At 53.1% G+C, this 6,000-nt stretch overlaps 1 protein-coding gene across 1 annotated transcript in view; it reads left to right on the top strand.

The window, feature by feature from the left end:
- The first annotated feature begins 4,100 nt into the window (after window positions 1-4,100).
- Window positions 4,101-6,000, top strand: part of LOC146829866 (uncharacterized) — a 90,631-nt gene continuing 88,731 nt past the window's right edge. The window contains exon 1 of the mRNA XM_085608526.1: window positions 4,101-4,220. The gene's annotated coding sequence lies outside the window, so the exon portion shown is untranslated. The remainder of the gene's footprint in view (window positions 4,221-6,000) is intronic.

The raw sequence follows: 6,000 nt of genomic DNA, 5'->3' as shown, positions 1-6,000 counted from the left end.
ATATCACCAAAGGGGGGATTGCTGGAGCAGAGTTTTCTGTTGAAAATTTATCGAGTTTTAAGCTCCAGTTTTGTCTATATGTTATGATTAAAATTACTAATTGAAAAACATTAATTAATAGTTTGTTTTGTCCGGATTAACCAACATTACTAATGAGAGAAACTACACGTGGGATGCATATATGTTGCTTAATAATAATGTGCAGTTTTATTAAATAAGTGTCGCAAAAGTGCTATTTGTTTTGTGTTTGTGCGTTTAAAATAACGTGTGCTAATGCTTTATTGTGTTGCAGAAGGCTAGATAATTACATACACATAAGGGTATTAGTGGGGTTTAACACTGTACAATCATTATGCTGTGGTAACGTTGTTTTGTGTTTCTTTTAATTAAGATGGTCCGTTTTGGCCTAAATAAAGATGGCTGCCATTTACAGCCTGCGCTCGAGTGATTGAATTTTGACGAGAGGCCTTGCTGAACATGGTTGAAAGTCACCTGACCACAGCCTCTGCCTGAGTAGAAAATTACCGTGTGGACAGCAGCTCTGGGAATGATTCCAATTGTCCTTGGAGAAGGATTAAGCCACAATGAACAATGACCAGTCTGCGGTGGCTCTGCTATGATACCAAGGAAGAGCATTCACAAAAGTAACATTTGCAAGCTCGAGTTTCCTTTTTCCGTGTTTTTTTATTTTTGTGATTTTTCCTGAGCGGAGGTTTCCTAAATGTAACCGAGTGACATCCTTTCCTGCTCGCTCTGCTCAGCGGCTCAACGGGTATTCAACATTTGTTTGTAACTTTTTATTTGTCATTTTCCTTATAAATATGTTAGACTAGAGAGGGTCCGTGTTCCTTTGCGCTCATTACATTCATTGCGTTCCTTGCGGTCATTGCGTTTTGGACTTCTTCCTGAACTTATGCTGAGGACGGCAGCTCGAGAGACTTTACCGAGAGACCTGTCCTGACCCTTTTAGCTAGAATAGGTAACTATGAGAATAACGATTTTGCTAATGATTGACTTTCATTTGAATTAATTTAGATAAACAAGCATTTGTTTGAATTCTAGTGTCGGGTGTTTATTCCTTGTCATTTATTGAGTTTTCAAATGTATTTCCTATGTTTTAAATCATGACTCAGGACAATGTCATTAAGGTCGCATTGACCTCATTGTAGATGCAGATTGGCTTAGGTTTTCTCTCCTATATACAGTGTGGATAGAGTAATAGTGTGAATTTAGTATGATGGGCCCTAGTGTATGATGTGTGTATGTGCGTGTGACTGTAGGTTTACTCTGTCCGTGGAAGCAGGGAGAATTTATATGCGCCGATCTGCAGCAGGGTCAGAGTCACTCTTCCAGCTCCTATCAGGAGTGATCTCAGAGAAGAGACTAAACTGTGAGTGGGGTCAGAGTCACTCTTCAAGCTCCTATCAGGAGTGATCTCAGAGAAGGGACTAAACTGTGAGTGGGGTCAGAGTCACTCTTCAAGCTCCTATCAGGAGTGATCTCAGAGAAGGGACTAAACTGTGAGTGGGGTCAGAGTCACTCTTCAAGCTCCTATAAAGAGTGATCTCAGAGAAGGGACTAAACTGTGAGTGGGGTCAGAGTCACTCTTCAAGCTCCTATCAGGAGTGACCTCAGAGAAGAGACTAAACTGTGAGTGGGGTCAGAGTCACTCTTCAAGCTCCTATCAGGAGTGACCTCAGAGAGGGGACTAAACTGTGAGTGGGGTCAGAGTCACTCTTCAAGCCCCTATCAGGAGTGACCTCAGAGAAGAGACTAAACTGTGAGTGGGGTCAGAGTCACTCTTCAAGCCCCTATCAGGAGTGACCTCAGAGAAGAGACTAAACTGTGAGTGGGGTCAGAGTCACTCTTCAAGCTCCTATCAGGGGTGACCTCAGAGAAGGGACTAAACTGTGAGTGGGGTCAGAGTCACTCTTCAAGCTCCTATCAGGAGTGATCTCAGAGAAGGGACTAAACTGTGAGTGGGGTCAGAGTCACTCTTCAAGCTCCTATCAGGGGTGACCTCAGAGAAGAGACTAAACTGTGAGTGGGGTCAGAGTCACTCTTCAAGCTCCTATCAGGAGTGACCTCAGAGAGGGGACTAAACTGTGAGTGGGGTCAGAGTCACTCTTCAAGCTCCTATCAGGAGTGACCTCAGAGAAGAGACTAAACTGTGAGTGGGGTCAGAGTCACTCTTCAAGCTCCTATCAGGGGTGACCTCAGAGAAGAGACTAAACTGTGAGTGGGGTCAGAGTCACTCTTCAAGCTCCTCTCAGGAGTGACCTCAGAGAGGGGACTAAACTGTGACTGGGGTCAGAGTCACTCTTCAAGCTCCTATCAGGAGTGACCTCAGAGAGGGGACTAAACTGTGAGTGGGGTCAGAGTCACTCTTCAAGCTCCTATCAGGGGTGACCTCAGAGAAGAGACTAAACTGTGAGTGGGGTCAGAGTCACTCTTCAAGCTCCTATCAGGGGTGACTTTAGAGAGGGGACTAAACTGTGAGTGGGGTCAGAGTCACTCTTCAAGCTCCTATCAGGAGTGATCTCAGAGAAGGGACTAAACTGTGAGTGGGGTCAGAGTCACTCTGTAAGCTCCTATCAGGAGTGACCTCAGAGAGGGGACTAAACTGTGAGTGGGGTCAGAGTCACTCTTCAAGCTCCTATCAGGGGTGACTTTAGAGAGGGGACTAAACTGTGAGTGGGGTCAGAGTCACTCTTCAAGCTCCTATCAGGAGTGACCCCAGAGAAGGGCCTAAACTGTGAGTGGGGTCAGAGTCACTCTTCAAGCTCCTATCAGGGGTGACCTCAGAGAAGAGACTAAACTGGGAGTGGGGTCAGAGTCACTCTTCAAGCTCCTATCAGGGGTGACTTTAGAGAGGGGACTAAACTGTGAGTGGGGTCAGAGTCACTCTGTAAGCTCCTATCAGGAGTGACCCCCGAGAAGGGACTGGAGGACTCTTGAAGTCCAGTGACAGCCATCCTCAGAAAGGGGGCGGTAGTCCGAGCTCGAGAAAGGGGGTGACAAGGAGAGGTGCCAGAGCAGGCGGGGGGGGGGGGGGGGCAACACCGACTAACTGCAGACACTGCTGACCCCAGACAACAGGGCGCAGATGGAAGTATGAACAAGGCTATTACTAGAGAAATACACAGCATGTGAAACACGGCAGCAGCAGGGTGCACACCCCCACAGTCTGCCCAGCTCTGCCCGGTGCCCACCCCCACAGTCTGCCCAGCTCTGCCCGGTGCCCACCCCACAGTCTGCTCTGCTCTGCCCAGTGCCCACCCCACAGTCTGCTCAGCTCTGCCCAGTGCCCATCCCCACAGTCTGTTCAGCCCTGCCCGGTGCCCACCCCACAGTCTGCCCAGCTCTGTCCGGTGCACACCCCACAGTCTGCCCGGTGCCCATCCCACAGTCTGCCCAGCTCTGCCTGGTGCACACCCCACATTCTGCCCACCTCTGCCCGGTGCCCATCCCACAATCTGCCCAGCTCTGCCCGGTGCGCACCCCACAGTCTGCCCAGCTCTGCCCAGTGCCCATCCCCACAGTCTGCCCAGCTCTGCCCGGTGCCCATCCCCCAGTCTGTCCAGCTCTGCACGGTGCCCACCCCACAGCCTGCCCAGCTCTGCCCAGTGCCCATCCCCCAGTCTGTCCAGCTCTGCACGGTGCCCACCCCACAGTCTGCCCAGCTCTGTCCGGTGCACACCCTACAGTCTGCCAGGTGCACACCTCACAGGTCTGCCCAGCTCTGCCCAGTCCCCATCCTACAGTCTGCCCAGCTCTGCCCGGTGCCCATCCTACAGTCTGCCCAGCTCTGCCGTGCCAAGGCAGAGTGAGGGCGCCACCACCCTCTCCCACCGACCATCAGGGGTATTCACCGCTCACCACGTAAAGCTATATTTCAGCTTAAACATGATGGTGAGGGCATGTGGTCCGCCGGGTAGAGCTGCCGACTTTGGTGCTGGACACCAAGGTTCAAGCCTCGGGGTGCACCCACACCCTGTGATTCTGGGCAAATCTGTATAAAACTGCATAAAAAAAATGAAGGACGGTGATGAGTGTCTTCCTCTCGGGGGTATTCCTCATTCCGTGGCCACGCCCCTGCCCTCGTTATTCCCCATTCTTCACAGCGCCTGTGCTGTGGAAAGACACTGCCCCTCTGGGCTGCCGGTTATTCCTCATTCCTGGTCAGTGTCCGTCCGTCCCCTCCTCAGACTCCGGCCGCGGTAAGTGCTTGGTTTGCAGTTTTTCTCGGACTCGGTGCTGCAGCGCTTTACGCAGACCCAGTGACATTACACGGCGACACTCCTTTAGGAGGTGGGGGATTGCCCAGGATCACAGGATGTGGAGCTGGCGCCGAGACTCACCCCTGCCCACCTCCCCTTCCCCTCGCTCCGAACTCGGCCTCTCTCGTTAGTCCCCCTTGAGAGGCCAACGGGGCAAGCGCTGCGTGAGGGCAGCAGATAGCGCCTAGAGGCTGGGTTTGGACTGGGGGCCTGGGGCTGAACACAGAGTGGATAATAGAACGGCACAGAGGGAGGAGTGTGCACAGAGAGGGCAGCGGCATGATTGTGTACAGAGAAGAAGGGTGGATTGTGCACAGACGGAAGAGCGAGGAGTGTGCACAGAGGGGAGAGGCAGGAGTATGCACAGAGGGAAGAGGGAGTAGTGTGCACCGAGAGGGCAGAGAGAGGAGTGTGCACAGAGAGCAGAGGAAGGGGTGTGCACAGAGGGAAGAGGGCGAAGTGTGCACAGAGGGGAGAGGTGCAGAGAGAGCAGAGGGAGAAGTGTGCAAAGAGGGCATTGGGGTGTGCACAGAGGGCAGAGGGAGGAGTGTGCACGGAGGTCAGAGGGAGGAGTGTGCACAGACGGCAGAAGGAGGAGTGTGCACAGAGGGGAGAGGTGCACAGAGAGCAGAGAGAGTAGTATGCACTGAGGGGAGAGGGAGGAATGTGACAGAGCAAAGGGAGGAGTGTGCACAGAGAGCAGAGGGAGAAGTGTGCATAGAGAAGAGAGGTGCACAGAGAGCAGATGGAGGAGTGTTGTTGGAAGGGGCGATCCCAGGGCAGGGGGGTTTCGGAACACGCTCCTGACCACCCCGTGACCCACCTCTCCCAGAATCAGGCCGAGCACCGGCAGGGAGGCCCTTCCAGGAAGGGGACTCGTACTTTAGGATCGCACTCGCTGAGCTGGCACTACTTGACAAAGGGACACCACACAGTAGGGTTCAGTAAACGGAGATCTTTATCTAAGATTCGTCGGATCTTTATGATCCACCAGGTAGTCTTTGGTCAACACAACAAGCGTGGTAATTCTTTGACAAAAAGGGGGTTGGGGTAGCGGGACAGTTCTAGGTTCAGAGTCAATGCCGAGTATCCTTCGCACAGCTCTCAATCCTCGAGCCGGGGGACACGGTACAGGGTTGGGTCCAGCCGGACCAGGGTATTCTCGAGCCGCGACCTCGTCCGCATGGCTCCGGTAGGAAGGAATTGTCAATCGGGAGATCTTCGGGGAGCCGCGATTCACTCGGCAGGCTCAGTTGGTCTTAGAGTTTTGAGGGGGGAGCCGCGAGTCTCTCAGCAGGCCCCGATGGTCTTAAGGTCAGTGGGAGCCGCGAGTCTCTCAGCAGGCCCCGGGGTTCGTAGTGTCTCGGGAGCCGCGGCGACGTCAGCAGGGCTCATATGGTTTCCAAGGATCAGGTAGTGTCCTTCTTTGCAGGTTCGTCGAGCCGCGACCAGGTCCGCAGGGCTCTCTTAGTTCCAGGTCTTCTCTACCCCAGTCCCCTCAGCACCCCTATACGCCTTATTCTCTTTGAAGTCCGGCGTCCACACAGAGAGGGGTCTTGGCTTCTGGGGGCGGTGTTGGGATTTCCTGCCGCTCGGCTCTTTGATCCTTTCAGGTTGGCCTAGGAGGGACTCCAGACACCCAGCATGCGGGGAGCCAGCTCCCTGGGGTTCCGGAGGGCGATTGAAACCCTCTGTTGAGAGGAGGTCAGAGGTGTCACAG

The sequence above is a fragment of the Triturus cristatus genome, chromosome 5_2 (genome assembly GCF_964204655.1).
Source record: "Triturus cristatus chromosome 5_2, aTriCri1.1, whole genome shotgun sequence".
Classification (NCBI taxonomy): domain Eukaryota; kingdom Metazoa; phylum Chordata; class Amphibia; order Caudata; family Salamandridae; genus Triturus; species Triturus cristatus.
The sequence above is the reverse complement of the archived record's forward strand: the minus strand, read 5'-3'. Positions and strand labels throughout refer to the sequence as shown.